Raw genomic sequence first — 18,554 nt, forward strand, 5'->3', positions numbered from 1 at the left:
ATCCTGCGCAAAAATGCCATGAACCTCTACTGGAACTATGGTGTGCTACAATATTATTACTGATAGCTATTGAAGCCAACTTCAGGAGAATCTATAGGGGAAGGTACAGATGACACTGAGACAGAGTACCAGTCCTGAAGTTAGCTGAGCTGGGGTCAGCCTAAACAGAACAGACAGGGGAAGGAACAGTGACATCACCATGTCTTTCTGACTCTACAAGCACACTAATGCTTTAAAGCTGCTGTTACTTATAAAGGTTAGGGAAGATTTAAGGATTACCTCACAAAAGAATAAGGTAGTGGAACAAAGTGCTGTAACACTTTTCATGAGCCAGATCTATATGTCTTTTGACAAGACATTCTTCAGTGAAAGCTATTGTTTTATCTTTATAGATATCTTCTGCTTTGAAATTGTGTTTTTATTTTGTTGTTTGTTTTGTATTAGAAGTTGTTCAATAAGAAAAAATAATCAGTTTTTTCTTTTTTTTCTTTTCTTTTTTTTTTTTCCCTCAATACCTGCAAAATTTTGGCACGGGGTAAATCATGTAATATATCTGGTGTTTTTCACCAAGTCATGTCTTAAATTGTATTTCTACTTTAATCTCTTTTGTATGTTATATCAGGTTCTCCTGTCCGGGGTGTGTGTGTGGGGGAAATACCCTCAAAAAACTTACCTCTTCACACACTGCTCTCACTGTATTTAGAATTAAAATAACCTTTGCACTTTGATGAAGCTCTTGGTAATTGATTAAAGTGAATGCCTTCACAGCCCTTTTCTGCATTGTCTGCCAAACCATACTCTTAAGTGAGTCTTATAGTGCTAAGGGATGTATGTAACATGTCACATCTCTATTATACACATTCTTTTAACCTTGAATCATTGTGGTCTAAATTTGAGGAAGATAGTCCCTCTGAAAGATTAAGAAAGTATATTAACCACAGGTAAAATTTGCTGTCTTGTGTGCTCCAGCAAAAGACGAAAAGAAAACTCCCGTGGCTGCCAACCAGGGGAAGTTTGCACTTCTAGCTTAATTCAGAATTACCTAGTATTAAATATGCATTTGAGTGATTACTGGCAGTAAATTGCTAATCACCAATAATGCAGTAACATGAGTCTGCATTTGTATAGAATACACCACTGTTTACATGTATACTGTTCATATTCTCTTGTTATTTAAGTTCTCTCACATTCTTCAAAATCAGAGGTCTCAGCTTTGTAATAAATATTGTTCTTCACTAACATTTCACTTCATTTGCAAAACATTTAGTTTGCTCTTTATTATTACTAGAACATTCTATGTACATGTATTTTCCCAGCAAAGATCACAGTACTAGAGAGTACAAAGAAAGAAACCCTATCCACTTGAATTACCAGTTTCTACAATGTATCTGTCATTTACACTGCAGAGTTTTCACCATGAATGGTGATCTCCAGGCACTCTGCAAATTCAAAATTCCCCAAATTTTCTAGGATATAGTCTGAATAACCTTCCTAACCATCACTATCTCCTTTCATATCTTCCAGAACTAATTTATTTCTGAATTCTTTTGGAGCTCAATGAAAGTTTATAGGAGCTCTGTAGTTCTACAAACTGCCTTAGCTTCCAGAACATAGGCTCTATTAACAATGAAGGACTGAAAATGCAATTTTTGCCCTATTATTTATTAAAAATTTTCATGTTGATCTCAACAAATTTAACCAATAAATAAAATAACAATCAAAAAATTATCACAGAGCAGATTTTTTCACCCTGAATACATGATACATACACAACCGCATCTGTGACATTGTAACTTTGGAATACTTTTTTTGACTAGAGCCCCATTGGGTCTCAGTTTCTTACCTGTTAAATTGCCATATATCTTTTCTAGTTCACAGTATGGTTAAATGTCTTAACAATTCTGTTAATAACAACACTGTTTACAACAGTGTTTACAACAGTGTTTACAACACTGTTCTAGATAGGAGATTTCTAATTCTTTGTGTGGAATCAGGTGTTTTTATTTTTCATAGAAGTCAGTATCCACTGGACAAAAAAGAAAATAGATAGCTTAACAGTAAACTTAGCTGGGATGTAAGAAAACAGTTTTCAAATCTTTTACAGAGTGTTGGTGAATTTATAAATCTAATTTTAAAGCAGAGAGTGGAATTCAGATGTCTCTTGCCCCTACCTGGTCAGACACACCTTCTCCATACTATCTTGTAAAGGGAAAGGTAACAGCTGTATCCCTTTCTGAGAGCTCTCTGGGACATGTATTGGACTTGTTTCTCATTCCCAGGGCTTATGCACATACTTCTCTTCCATTCACTTTATCAACATTCAGATTTCGTGTACACACAGATTTTATGTACACAGTTTGGGTACACACCCAAGACATCCCTGTGCAAGCCAGCCCAACCTTTGGATGAGGTACACCTGCATTTACAGAACACCTAGCCCATCCAAACTAACACATCCCTATAATCAACTGTCCTCTTCAACAGAATTGTATTTGGTGTTACTGTGTTCTGTTTCCTACACCTCTTCATTATCCTGGATAATTAAATTTGGGTGTATTGGATGATAATTTATAGACACCAGTACCACTGGGCTGAGTGATGGAATTATATCCTTACAGATACACTGAAAGCCAAGACTTTGAATTTCCAATTTTTCCCAGATATTGTTGGTTTTTGCCACACTTTTCATGTCATTTAAAATAACAGTGAGTTAATGAGCTGTTATGCTTAATTATTTTGTAGTACTGAAAATGTATCCCTCACCAAAATATAAGGAAAATTATTCACCAGACATAGTCTTTGGCACAGTTATGATCTGCTGAATATTTTTGATTTATTTCTATATAAATACTTAGGGAAACTTAAAACAACTTGGTAGATAAGTAGCTTCTCTGAAACAGCTGTGTTTTTGAACCTGTTTAAACTTCTAACCTTCTAAGGATCTGTACAAACCTGTTTAAGTGTACCAGTTTGCATGATTTTTTAAAAATACCAATCTTTTTTCATGCAGTGCTCTGAATTTTTGGTGTTAGTCACTGGAATTAAGGCTAATTCTTTCTTAGCTGATTGTGTAATAAATAAATATTTATACACTTTTTATATTTGCATGTGTATTTATATTTCATGTATCTCAGTGGATGTGAGGTATACTTTTTTTTTTTTTTTTTTTAATTGAAAAATATCTTCCTTGCCATCATCTTCTATTGATACAATGTGTGCAGGAGGGCCTTCATAGAGACAAATCAGTTCATTTTCTTTACATGCCCAGTTTTCATCCAGTTTGTCGGGTCAGGTAACAACAAAAAATCAGAACTGGGTTACTACAGTTCCCTGAGATTCTACTTCTTCTTTTGGCCTACTATAGCTTACCATTGCTATAAGCAACATTGAACTGATCAGTTGATTATTGTTGCGGTTTTTTTGTGTTTGTGTGTGTGTGTTTTTTTAATGAGCATACCCAATATACAACATTCTAATTTCATTATTCTTACTGTCCTCTGGCCATTTTTATTCTATTTTTTTGTCAGTCCAGGCTTGTCCATTGCTTTGGAGGTATTAGTTGATATTCTTACTTCTGAAGACAGTCCTGCTTGTAATTTCTAACAGTGGAACTAATGGTAATTTACAGTAACTTACCTTCAACTAGTTTTTCTAACATTTCTCAGTAACTATCTGTTAAGTAGATAGAAAATTGTTTTGAGGCAATCTGCAGCCATATATGCTCAACAAATATATGAATTAGTATAGCTGAGCCTTCTGTCTGTTTCTTTTCCGATACATTATTTCAGTCATTAAAAAGCTGAAATAACTTTCCTTATCATCCATGTGGCTTCATTTTCAACCACATTGCTCTGAGACAGCAGGCTGCTGAGATAGTAGAATAGTTTGCCTATAGATTCATATGTATCATAGTTAATGCATACCAACTCAATATATTTTCCATAGGGTCATAGGGTGAAATGCAGTCTCTGTTTTCTTTGTCCTGATTTTCTGGCTGAAACATAATCAAAACTGTCAGTAGTAATGTGATGTTCTTTTTCTGATATGCAGATTGAGAATTCTGAGTTATGCTGAATGAGAATGAGTTTATACCAATTGTACCTCAGTTTGTACCAACTATACCTCAGTCTTAAACTGTCAAGAGTCACATGTGTTGCATTATCTGACAAAAATATAAAATGAAGGAACAATGAAGTATATATAAAACCTACCTTTAAGAACTTAATTTCTGGTCTGATAATAATCTTGTTTTCATTATTACATTCTGTGATACAAATTGAATAAACAATTAATTTGGACCAAATTTCATAAAATATATTCAACAAAAAAAATCATTCCAATAATAATTCAAAGTAAAGAAAAGTCTCAAAAATTCTCCTTTTGTAATTCAGAAAATTTGACCATTTTCTTACTATTTTAACTGCATGCTCATTTAAGTGTTGAAATGTCAAGATTTTAAAAAAGAACAAAATTGTGAAATAGTTTTCAATAATAAGTGTGAGAAAATATGTAGAATACTACTAAGTATATGTTATAGGACTATATGAAGGTATTCAGAAGGGGTAATACCTGAGAAGGGGTATTACAGAGTTATACTTGCAATTCATTCAAAGCAACATGTAAAGTAAGCAAGAAATGTGTAACACTCCACCACTAACACAGCCTTCTTCATGTTTGACATCCTCTTGATTATGGCTACACATCCTTGTCAGTACTAGCAGCACTGTAAGCATAAATGAAAACTTCTGCACAGTATATTGTACTGTTTGTCCTGCAAAATTATTGAATGTTGAAATGCTTCATCATTATGCCACTTTGTTAAGCATATTTTCTTTGTAAGCTGGCACTATTTCTTTGTTTTAAACACAAGTCAGTTTGAAAAGTGTGTTTTGTTTTTTTTTCCAAGAAATAAAAAACTTCAAACTAAATGTTTAGACATAACTAACCAAGTGTCAATGTCATTTTAGAATTAACCAATCATCTATGTTATGAAACTCAGTGAGTGCTAAAATCACTAGGATGTTTTTGAAAAACAATTCAAATTAATAAATAATAATACTTAAAATAAACACCATAATCCACTAGACAGAAGAAATCCATTTTTCAATTACAATAAGTATCCCATCCATTTAAGTGAGTCTCATACTGTCTTTGAAAGAAGTGTATATGGTTATAGATAATCACCATTTTTCTTCATAATATGAGAGCTTAAGTGAGCTGGAAATTGTTCCATGAAATCTTCTACCTTCTTTTATTTTTATGAATGGATTCTTCATTGCCTATATAAAGAAAGCATATACTCTATTCTAATTATCTTTTATTCAGAAAATTAAAAATATGAATGATTAAAAATATTTTCAAAACCACAAACCAGGCATTCTTACAATGATATTATTTAAACAGTAGAATGCCTGTTTACAAAACAATGACTGATAGGGTCTGCTATCTGAGCAGTGATATATGCTACTGTCTTGAAATGCAGATCTTCTTCCATTAACTTTAAATGGGAGTTAGGTATCTAAATAGCATTGAAGAACTGAACTGAGTATTCTGGATATTTATCATAAAATTCCAAGAAAAGAGCCCTTAATAGTCATTAAAAGTCAATAAAAGTCATTAAAAACAATTCATCTTCTATACATTTCTGAAATTTTTCTTCACTTGAATCTATCTACAGAATGATTTTTCTTCTGGACAGTATATTTGGAGTAAACACAAAAGCCAGAGATATTGTAAAGATATGCCTGATGAAATTAAAATTAATCTTTCTCATTTCTCAGAAGAGGAAGTAGAACATGTTAAGAAGATTCTGGGGTATTAGGTGCCAATGGTAAAAAAAACATAAAACATAAAACGTAAAAGTATAACACTTTTAACATTTCCTTTTAACAAATTTGGAATCATCATCTAAAAAGGATTACAACATTACGGAGAAACACATCTGTTATGTAAATATTGACATAACCATTCTTGAACTGTTGGGGAGATGTGTGATTTGCCACTTGATAGCTCATTGCAGAAAGAAGATGAAACATGAATATATTTGTTAAGAGAGAGTCTGCTGAGGTGTACTGGTAACTAGAGAATCTTTTTATGTTAGAATGAAATATAATAGAGTGATCACTTATATGGGTAAAAAATTACTTTCCAAGAGTCATTTCCCATAGGTGTTGTACACTTGTTCCCATTCATACTGAGCAGTGTGAAAGGACAAGAATGAAAATATGTTCTTTAGGGTATTTTCACTGTGTTGCTAGATAGAAAAGACATTCACACCTTTCTGAGCTGCCACTCAGCAGCACATAAAGAATGTTACAGCTTGTGTAAGTGTCAGTTAGAGATAATTACAACCTCAGTGACCTGTCTTGGCACTAAAACACTTAGCAGACTTTATTCTGTCTTTATAACATGGAGATTTGGGGCACAATCCTGACTGACACTGTAATAAATCAGGAGACACTGCAATGAAGTCAGATGCGTTACACTCTCATAATCACAATGTAAGGCAGGAAAAGAAATCAGATCTTCTGCTTATATTGTGGGCTCTGATTTTGCAAGTTCATTAATTTTGTATCATACTTTGGAGAGTATTCATACACAGTGATAACTAGAGATAGGTCTGTTAACCGTTATTATGCGATTCCATTGTTTTTCATGTCAGACAGTAAAAGAACACTAACAGGAGATAATCCTGCTGAAATACTTGTAATTTCCAAGTATAAGAACCTTAAACTGATACCTTTGTTTCTATCACTTGAAATTGTGCTTCTAAACTCTGATTTGTGCTTCAGATTTCAGTGTTCCAAGGTGTATGTACCCTGTTGTTCCCTGGGTCAGGAGCCACAATTCCTATAAGAATAAGAACGTCTACATTTTCATGTAGTTTGGGTCCTGTACTTCAGTGAAATATTTCAGTACCTAATTCAGAAATCTGGAATCAAAACCATGCCCTTTAAACTCATGGTTTAAAAATTCTTATGCAGCAGGCAACCCTTTCCCCAAGTGAGCAACCATGTTCACTGCCATTCTTAATTTCAGGCGGTTCATTTGGTATTTCTCTGCTTGAAACTGAGAGGATGGGTTTGTCACTATAAATTAAAAACAATTGAATTCCCCAGCAGTTATGGTATAGTTCCTGTGAATGCTAGCTGCCTGCCATTATATTTAACGGTAAATTGGCATACCCATTATATTAACCACTGCATTTTTTTGCCATTTGCGTTTCAGAGAGAAATAACTTCCTTAATGGGAAGTAAAATGCACAGAAGCTATCTTAGAGGAGCAGGTAATAAAAACAAATAGTTTTTCACATATTTGTGAAAAGCATCCTTCTATTACTACTACTACTACTAATAATAATAATAATAATAATTATTATTATTATTATTATAAATAAAAATACCAAATTCAGGTAAGCTTTTATATGTTTGCTATCATGTTTTGCAAACCTGTAGGTTAATGACTTGATCTACACAACTTTATCATGTAAGCATATAGCCACCTCTGTCAAACGGCTTTGAGAATTTTTTCACCTTCCATTGATTTTATTTTTCTGCAAGCCCAAACTCTGGGTAATGAAAGGTCCCACAACTACAAGACACAATAAAGGGCTGCCAAATATTCACCATATTTTTTTTCCAGCTCTTTGGACCCGGCTATCCAGCCAGTTTCTAACCCAACGAAGCGTGCGCCAGTCCAAGCCAAGAGCAGCCAGTTTCTTGAGGAGAATGCTGTGGGAAACGGCGTCAAAAGCCTTGCTGAAGTCAAGGTAGACCACATCCACAGCCTTTCCTTCATCCACCCAGCGCGTCACTTTGTCATAGAAGGATATCAGGTTCGTCAAGCAGGACCTGCCTTTCATAAACCCATGCTGACTGGGCCTGATTGCCTGCTTGCCCTGTAAGTGCTGCGTGATGACACTCAAGACAATCTGCTCCATGAGTTTCCCTGGCACTGAGGTCAAACTGACAGGCCTATAGTTCCCCAGGTCTGCCCTCCAGCCCTTCTTGTAGATGGGTGTCACGTTTGCTAGCCGCCAGTCGACTAGAACCTCCTCCGATAGCCAGGACTGTTGATAAATGATGGAAAGTGGCTTGGCCAGCTCCTCTGCCAGTTCTCTCAGTACCCTCGGTTGGATCCCATCTGGCCCCATCAACTTGCGCACATCCAAGTGCCGTAGCAGGTCACCAACCATTTCTTCGTGGATAGTGAGGGCCACATCCTGCTCCCCATCCCCTTCCATCAGCTCAGGGTACTGAGTACCCAGAGAAAAACCGGTATTGCCGCTAAAGACTGAGGCGAAGAAGGCATTAAGCACCTCTGCCTTTTCCTCATCTCTTATAACTAAGTTTCCCCCCGCATCCAGTAAAGGATGGAGATTCTCTTTAGTCCTCCATTTTGCATTAATGCATTTGTAAAAATGATTTTTGTTGTCTTTGACAGCAGTCGCCAGATTGAGCTCCAGATGAGCTTTGGCCTTCCTAATTTTGTCCCTGCACTGCCTCGCAACATCCTTATAGTCCTACTGAATGGCCCGCCCTCTTTTCCAAAGATTATAAACCCTCTTTTTCCCCCTAAGCTCAAGCCACAATTCTCTGTTCAGCCAGGCTGGTCTTCTTCCCTGCCGGCTCGTCTTTGGGCACGTGGGGACAGACCGTTCCTGCGCCATTAAGATTTCCCTCTTGAAGAGCGCCCAGCCTTCCTGGACTCCTCTGCCCTTCAGAACCACCTCCCAGGGGACTCTACCAACCAGTGTCCTCAGCAGCACAAAGTCAGCCCTCCAGAAGTCCAATACAGTGGTTTTACTGGTCCCCTTCCTGGCCTCGCCAAGAATGGAGAACTCCACCATTTCGTGGTCACTCTGCCCAAGACAGCTCCTGACAAACACATCCTCCACCAATTCTTCTCTATTTGTGAAGAGAATATCTAGCGGGGCACCTCCCCTGGTAGGCTCACTAACCAGCTGTGTCAGGAAGCTATCTTCCACGCTCTCCAGAAACCTCCTAGACTGCTTTCTCTGGGCTGTGTTGTGCTTCCAGGATATGTCAGGGAAGTTGAAGTCCCCCAAGAGAACAAGCGCTGACGATTTTGCAACTTCTGTCAGCTGCCTGTAAAACTCCTCATCAGTCTCCTCATCCTGGTTTGGCGGTCTGTAACAGACCCTGACCAGAACGCTAGCCTTGTTGGCCTTCCCGCCGATCCTAACCCAAAGGGACTCGACCTTGTCATTCCCAGCCTCGAGTTCTACATCATCGAAAGATTTTCTAATATAGAGATCCACACCACCACCCCTTCTGTGCTGCCTCTCCCTTCTGAAGAGCTTATAGCCAGTCATTGCAGAACTCCAGTCATGAGAGTGGTCCCACCACGTTTCCATGATGGCAATCAAGTCGCAGCCTGCCTGCTGCACGATGGCTTCCAGCTCCTCCTGTTTGTTACCCACGCTGCATGCATTGGTGTAGATGCACTTCAGTTGGGCCATTGCCTTCTCTCCCAGCCTTGCCGTTGTTCCCCCTGACACAGCTCCAACAATCCTTGTTTCAGCAGCATCCCCCTTCTTACCTAGTTTAAAGCCCTCTCAATGAGCCCTGCCAGCTCCTGGCCCAGGATCCGTTTTCCCCTTAGAGATAGGGACCCATCTGCAGCCATCAGGACGGGTGTCGAGTAAAGTGCCCCATGGTCGAAAAACCCAATATTTCTGTGTTGGCACCAGCCCCTGAGCCACGTGTTTATCAGGTGGGCTTTCCATGTCCTCTCTGTACCCCTCCCTGCCACCGTGGGGATGGACAAAAACACTACCTGTACTCCATCCACTAACCGTCCCAGTCCCCTAAAGTCTCATTTGATAGCCTTCAGGCTTCTCTCTTCAATGTCATCACTGCCAGCCTGGACTATCAAAAGATAAAAGTCAGAGGAGCAAATCAGGTTGGGAAGCATCCTGGCAACATCCCTGACCTTGGCCCCAGGGAGGCAGCAGACTTCCCTACGGGTAGGGTCAGGCCGACAAATAGGGCCCTCTGTTCCCCTGAGAAGGGAGTTGCCCACAACAATAACCCTTCTGTCTTTCTTGGCAGATGCAGTCCTGAGGTGTGGAGTCGACCTCCTCGCCCTAGGCATCCTCCTGGGTAGACTTTCTACCTCTTCCTCACCCACTGGTCTCTCAAGCTCCAGGGCCTCAAACCTGTTGCATAAGAGCACTTGGGAAGGTGGGGCCAGTGTGGGAGGGCATCACCTGCGATGTCGAGCAGGGACCTGTTTCCATTCCTCCTCAACTCCCAGATCCCCTCCCTCTGCCCGACAGCGACAGGGCAGGGGGTCCACCCTCGGTTGGGGTGTCTCACCTCGGTACCTCTCCTTGAGGCCCTGCAGGGAGTCGTTCCACCAGTCTATCTCCCACTCGCACTCCCTGATATCCCTCAACCTCTCCACCTCCTCCTTGAGCTCCGCCACCATGCGGACCAGGTCATCCATCTGCTCACACCTCACGCACGCAGTTTCTCTGCCTCTCGCAGATGGCAGGAACAGGCTCAGACACTCCCTGCATCTGGTGACCTGAACTGCTGCATTTTTGAACGGGTAGTCGGTCTGGGTGTGTACCGACTTTCTGGAGAGCGCACCGTGCCTGGTGGAGACCATTATCGCCTAGCTAACGGCTGTCGTTAAGGAGGTGTTCGTATGGGTGGGGGGGAGCGCTCTGCCCTTCCTGCTCACCCTGCCTGTGTGAACTGCCGCGCCACTACCTTCTGACACGCCACGCCCTGTTTGCCCGTCCTGGTCGCCGCGCTCCCTAGGGGCAGATTTTGAACGGCCGGGGAGGGGGCGCTGCTGGCACCGCCTACGCCTCGTTCACCTCCCTCACGAGGGCTGCCGGGTCCTGGCGGCTCCCTCATTCGATGCCGGAAAAATTAGCCCTGCCTGGCCCGATCCCCCGATGTTTTTGTTTGTTTGTTTGTTTATGTAACAGCCACTTCTTGATGCTGAATTGGCAGTCTGGATACATGTATATATGACAAGAATTTAAAAGAAAATAAGCTTGGATATACCTGCTGTTAAAACAATCCAGACATGATTTCAAGTATAGGTAAAAATAAAATTATTATGACCTATAGCACACATTTTCTACATGGTACTAAGCTGAAACTCAAAAATTTTGGCTCAGTTTCTAGTTAGACCATCAGATTTGCCTAGAGAAAGATTGTAAGAGTGGGGTTATCTTCTAAGTGATTATCTTCTAATCAGCTAGCTGTTAGAAGATAAATTCAGACAACCAACTAAAAAGAAAGAGATGTCTTTTAATGTTGTCACTCCAACAGGCACTGTCTATCAGATGTTTTTTTTTTTTTAATTCCTCTCCTTCTCTTACCTCTTTCCCACATTTCATTTTGTCACTTCTGCTAAATAATATAAATATATAATATGAATTCCACATTATATTAATATATAAATATATGAAAAATGTGTGTTTACTGTTGGATAGGTTTGAACAGAGTCCCTACACAAGGTGAACTGTGGGTGTTTTTCACATTCAACCACATTTTACAGCCTCTCAGTTAATGACATATGACGTATAACCTAATTGTATTTTTACAATTGTGTCTATAAAAGCAGATTCTTTTATCCCAATAAGTCTTCTGATAATCTGACATGTTACCTGCAATGATGTGTGCACTGCATGCACATGTACAAGATGTTGCAAGTTCTAATGAAAACAGTGGAGATCTGACAGGTGAAGTCACAGGAACAGTGGCAACCATGAAGATTTGCTTCAGAGAAAGGGTACACCAGGCATGATAAAAGGTTTTGGTCTGATTAAATAAGGAGCTCAGGACAGAAAGCAGCTAAACTAAATAAGCAGCTCAGTACAAAGCAGCTCAGTACAGAGCAGGCAGTTAATGTATAAAGAGGGCACTGCTTCTGCCAAGGAAGGCGTCCTGAGTTGATATTTGTTATAAGTTAAGTGCTTTTATTTTATTCTTTTATCAGTTTGCAAGTAATCTCTTTTAAGAGTGCTCAGACAAATCTAGAACACCTGCGTACATAGCAATTAATTTAGATAAAGAAACAATTCTAATGTTAAACTGAAACTACTCTTTTGTCATCACTATTTAACTAATTCTAAAATAAATTTTCCCCAGAATTTATCCCTTCATCTTCTGGCTTTGGACAAGTAAAATTCTAAGATAAAGATTACTACTTTGCAGTTTCTAGCCCTCTTAACACATGAAAAGAAAAATAAGGCTGATATTTATGTAGGAATTTCTAGAGAACTCAGTCTGATGAACAAGTCGTTATGATAATGATCACTAACATTTAAAACATAAGACATAAACAAACAAAAGAGTTAAGAACCCTCAACAACAAAAAGTGCTCATTAGGGAAACCATTATAAAATGGCTTGTCCAGGATTGCTGTAGTTCACAGTTGTACCTTTTAAAAAACTAGTTATCTTCAATTCTCTCCCCACTTTCCAAGGCATGCTTGCTGAGGTCTCTGTAAATAAGCAGCTCTTCACTGGATGCAAATTAACAGGTTAAAGCTAGTGTCAGAGAAGCTTATGTAGTTAAGTACTGCTTCATATGGCTACTTCTCTAGGTGCTGAAATGAGGGCAACAAGAATGACATTAAGGTTTTATACAGAGTGCAATAGAAGGGAAGAAGATGATGAAATAAAAAATGAAAACAAGGCCAGTGCTGTAAACACTGCAAACACTTAAGATCCAAAATAGTTACTGAAAGTGCTACAGAACTTTTAATAAGTATAAATGTAGGTGTCTTGTTAAACCAAGGATATTAGAAGTATGTTTGTTGAACAGTTTCAAAATGTATACATATTCAGTTTGCTAGTTTGGGACTGTACAATTTTGGCTCAAACCTTGAAAAAAAAAAATTATTTGATTGATATTGTATATCATAAATAAAACACAACAGGTTAAGTGTGTTTTCAAAACCTGAACTGATAAGTATGATCAGTATTCTTAAGTTATAAACTTGACTTGTTCTTGCAGTATTTAGACATTTTTTGTTGTTGTTTTCTGTGGTAAATTCACAGTATATGCCTACTGGAGTACAAAATTTTGTTCCATATATTTCAAAAGCAGGTATTTATAAAAATAATATATCATTTATCTATATTGTAGAGAGTCAGAGCATAGATGTATTACTTGACAATGAAAGTATAAATTTTAACATATGAAAAATAAATTGTTACTCATGTTTTGGTGACTTTTGTAAGGCTTTTCACAATACCAAAATAGTCAGAAATTATGTGGCTGGAAGGGTATTCTTTTATTATACTTTTGGGACACTAGGAAAAGAGGAGCACTACATTGTGGAGATTCTTCTTTCTGAAGCTTATTTCTGTCCATTCAGTTGATATTACTAATTGTCTCCATTGTCTATACCTGAGAAATAATGCAAACCTTTCATGCTAATTTTTTCTGCTATATTTTTTTCACCTGTTTTTTATTTCTGTTCTACCTTTAAAATTGTTTTTAATAGGACTGATGTCTAAGATTAGTAATGAAGATAGATAATGGAAGGATACAGGCTCTTTAGGAAAAGATAGGCAGGGGAGACAAGGAGGGGGTGTCACCCTCTCTCAAGAGTAGCTGGCATGTATGGTGCTCTTCCTGGGGATGAGTGAGGAGCTGACAGAGACAGAGATGGGTCAGGATTGAAGGGAAGGCAGGGAGAGGGCACACGATATTGGGAATGTGCTACAGGCCACCTGGTCAGGAAGATCAAGCAGATGAGGCCCTCTATAGACAAATAAAAACAATCAAACAATCTCACATTCACACACCATGGTTCTCATGAGGGATTTTAAACCATTCTGATATCTGTTGCAAGGACAACATAGGAGGACATAAGCAGTCCAGGAGGAATGCATTGATGACAACTTCCTTTTCCAAGTGATAGAGGAGACAACAAGGAGAGGTGCTATGGTGAATCTCATTCTCATCACCAAAGAGGGGCTGGTAGGAAATGTGAAACCCACGGGCAGCCTTGGCTGCAGTGACCATGAAATGGTGCAGTTTGGGATCCAGAGGCAGCACAGCAAACTTGCTACCCTGAACTTTGGGAGAGCAGACTTTGGTCTTTGGTAATGTATCATGAGACAAAATCATAGAGGGAAGAGGGGCCCGAGAAAGTTGGTTGATATTCAAGGATCACCTCATCCAAGGTCAGGAGCAATGCATCCCAAGAGGAAGTTGGGCAAAAATGCCAGGAGGCCTGCCAGGACGAACAAGGAGCTCCTGGCCAAACTCAAACAGAAAATGGAGGCCTACAGATTGTGGAAGCAATGACAGGTAACCTGGAAGAGATATAGAGACATTGTCTGAGCAGCCAGAGATCAGGTTTGGAAAGTCAAGCACTATTAGAATTAAAATTGGTCAGGGATATCAAGGGCAACATGAAAGGTTTCTGTAGGTACATCAGTGATAAAAGGAAGATTAAGGAAACTGTGGGCCCTCTCCAAAAGGAAATGAGAGACCTGATCACCTGGCATATGGAGAAGGCTGAGTTACTCAGTGACCTTTTTGCCCCAGTCTTCACCAGCAAGAGTTCCGCCCACATAGCCCAAGACCCAGAAGGCAAATAAAGGGTCTGGAAGAATGAAGAACTGACCACTGTAGGACAAGATCAGGTCTGAGACCAGGTTAAGGAACCTGAAGGTGTTCCATGGTGTACTGGGTCTGGCTGGAATGTTAACTTTCCCGGCAGCAGCCCATTCAGTGCTGTACTCTGTACTTGTAGCTGGAACAGCAGTGTTATCACACCAGTGATAACAGTGAGCAGCAGTGGCACAGCATTGGGCCTTTCTCTAACCCTCCTAGGGGGTGGGCAAAAAGTGAGGAGAGAAACATCACTAGGGCAGCTGACCTAAACCAATCAAAGGGATATTCCATACCATGTGGTGTCACACTCAGCAATAAAAGGTGGAAACAGGAAGAAGAGGGGAGGGGTGGGCTCTCGTTGAGAAGACGTCGGTCCTCCTCTCGAACACCGGCTGCGTGCGTTGAGGCCTTGCTTCAAGGACGTGGTCAATCATCGCTCATTTGTGGGAAGTAGAGAGTAATTTCTTTCCTCTGCACTTCCATACAGTTTTCATTTATTTTGTTTGTTTGTTTTCCTCCCTTTTTCCCCTTTCCCTTTTATTTTCCCCTTAGTTAAATTGTTTAGTTCATGGTAGTCTTTATTTAATTATTATAATTATTTCCCTTTAATTAAATTATCCTTATCTCAACCCGTGAGTTGTTCTTTGCTTTACTTCTCCCCCTCCTTATCTAAAGGAGGGGGAGTGAGAGAGCGGTTGTGGGGTTTAGCTGCCCAGCACGGTAAAACCACCACACATGGGACCTGATGAGATACATCCATGGGTCCTGAGGGAAATGGAGAATGAAGTTGCCAAGCCACTTTCCATCCATCCTATTTAAGAAGTCATTGCAGTCTGACGAAGTTCCCACTGACTGGAAGAGAGGAAATATAACCCCGCTTTGAAAGAGAGACAGATCCTTCATAGTGACATAAGTATTTTAGACTGTTAATTTCTGTGAATGACTATCAATGTATATGATCTTCTGAGAAAACAAAACTTAGGAGCAGTTCTGGCTGACCGAGCAGAGGAAATCAGTGATGGCTGAGGTGGTAGCACTGTCTAAAATGTTCTCTAGGATTTAAAAGAATAGTTTCTATGTATGGTGAATAACACACTGAAAACCACATGAAGATTTACTGGAGGGCTGGGGAGGGTCATATATATAAGCCTCTAAAAGATTGTTTGTGTTGGGTTTGTTGTTGTTGTTGTTGTGTTTGGTGAAGCTCTGTAATGACTGTTGAGATATCTATGGGGGTAGCAGGTTTACAGCCTGCTGACTGTAAATGTGTTGACAGCTTTCCACACAGGGACAGGAAATTGTCCATTCAGTGCTGACACACAGCAAAGAAACAGCAAAAAGATGAGAATATGATATTATTATTGTATTTGTTTTATGCAACTTTAAATGTTTACCTCCTAAGAGAGAGGTGCCTTTTGAGGGCCACAGGTGAGAGAACATTTCAGGGCTGAATCTTAACCACCATGTATGAATTTCAAATTTTGTCAGCTAACACCCCAGGTGTAAGTGAAGAGGTCTAGAGAAAGACACTGGTTAGACAGAGGTTACTTGACCATCAAATCTTCTGAATTTAAGACAACTGACATTAGCAAAACTGATAATCAAAGAAATCTAGTGCAAGGAAGTGAGAGGAAAATTAGAAGGGTAAAAATGGATTTTGAAGGAAAAAGTAAAAAAAAATAAAAAATAAAAATATTTGGAAGAAGGATGCAATAGAACCAACAAATCTGATAAATATCCTCAAAGCAATGAGGGAAGACAAGAATACTGCTGAGAAGTTAGATTACTTTTTTTGCATTATTTTTCACTCAATAATTTTGGGAAGATTACTAAGGAAAACACTGTTTTCTGATATATATTAATATTTCAGTACTAAAGCCCTACATGATACAATAAAAATCCTGTAATTTCATGCACAACAAACAAGATGTAAAAAATCTCAAAACTGCAACATCACTGATTTTTCCCTTTAAGTATGTACTATTCTGTAGAAACAGAGGAGAAAAAAAAAAAAAAAAAAAAAAAAAGTGGTGTCTTGTATTTAAATAAATGTTTGCAGAGTTGGAGCTCATTAAATTTTTATTATAATTATCTTTAGAAACTTGTCTGAAATTAATCATTAAAAATATAACAAGTGAGAAACTTCATAATAAAAAAGTCCCAAGTTTGTCATATTTTAAAAGGAAAAGAAATATTTTATCAGTCAGGATTCTTTTAACATACTAATTTGGTTAATAAGAATTTAAAAAAATAAATAAATAAAACAAGGTAAATGAAATAATTTCTTTATACTTTTAGAAGCTGATTCCCTGGGTGAGTATGAGAGAGAGAGAGAGAGAGAGAGAGAAGGCTAAAACATGGATCAGAAATCACCTAACAAATTGAAAAAAAAGAAGTTTAGAATTATATAGACAAACTTCATCATGGAAAACTATATAAAACACTTGACATACTTATCATTATGACTTCATTTATTTTTATTAATGGAAAGAGTGGTAATGAAACTGTTAAATCTGAAAATCATGTGAAAAAATATTTTTTCATTCAGGCAGGAAAAGGAACATGAAGGAGAAAATGAACTAGATGAATGCAAGATAGCAAAATTTAACAATGTTGATCATGCTATCGTGATCATAACTATATGAAAATTCACTGCAAAATGCAGCTTTCTAAATTAACCGTATCTAAATTAACCAATGGAACACTGACAGACTGTCTTCGAAGAGGTTATTATGCCTCTGCATTCATAAAAATGTGGATGATACATTACAATACGTTACAGCAACTAAAAATAGACAATATAATACCTTTAATTAAACCAACAGTGTTTCCAGGATGCTATCCATAACAAAATAATATTTTGAAAGACGATATGACAAGTATGATCAAAACATTTAATAGAAATATATATATATTAATAAGATTGGAAGTGTTGCATTCAAAAGATGAATAACAGAAACAATGAACATGAAACAATGAAATAATAGGTTTAGATGCGTAAGTCAAAAATAATATTAGATTGAAAACTTATGATTTTCTAATACCAGCCAAAATTACTTTTTCACCAATTTGTAAGTGAAAGAGTCTGAAAAAAAAAAAAAAGAAAAAGAAAAAAGAAACAAACAAACAAACAAAAACTTTTATATGCTACAAGAAACCATATAATACTTTGAGAAAAAAAAAATGTAACAACCACAACAAAAATAAAGTATAGGATACATTCGACAATCAAGACTACTTAAAGTTGTTAGCAATTTTAAAGGGAAATTTATCTTTTTTTTTTCATGTTATAACTCAGCCTGTAAGTCTTAAAGATCAACAAGGACAGCAGTCTTTTTTATATTAACCTACCTCAGAGCTATTTTAAATTTCACTTAAGTATCTTGAGCTGGTCATTGTCAGAGATATATCTGACCTTTCATGGTCATGGCTATGTTCTGGTACTTCATTACAACATACAAATAGAAAGCTGATAGACAGGAAAATCAGAAAGAGGAGATAGAAAATAAATCACAAATATTTTTATATTGAACAATGTATCTTTCATTTTACTGATTGAAAACCTGCTTCTCTTTTAAAAAGTGTCATTAAATTTACTGTCTTTTGTCATGCAGAACGGAGGACACAATTTTGTGCCAAAATTAAGTATGAAGAGAGTTGAAGCTTATTATGTTCATAAGGAAAAATAACAAATTTATTTTATTGTAATAGTTTTTTCTTCAAAAATTAAAACTGAGTTCATTTTCTTTCTTGTTCCACTAGTTATCAGTATAAGTTTTGACAGAATCACAGAATGGTTGAGGTTGGAAGGGACCTCTGAAAATCATCATCCAACACCTTTGCTAAACAGGATCACTTAGAGCACATTGCTCAGGATGGCATCCAGGTGGGTTTTGAATATTTCCAGAGAAGGAGACTCTATAACCTCTCTGGGCA

This window comes from Aythya marila (assembly GCF_965140915.1).
Source record: "Aythya marila genome assembly, chromosome: 2".
Classification (NCBI taxonomy): Eukaryota; Metazoa; Chordata; class Aves; order Anseriformes; family Anatidae; genus Aythya; species Aythya marila.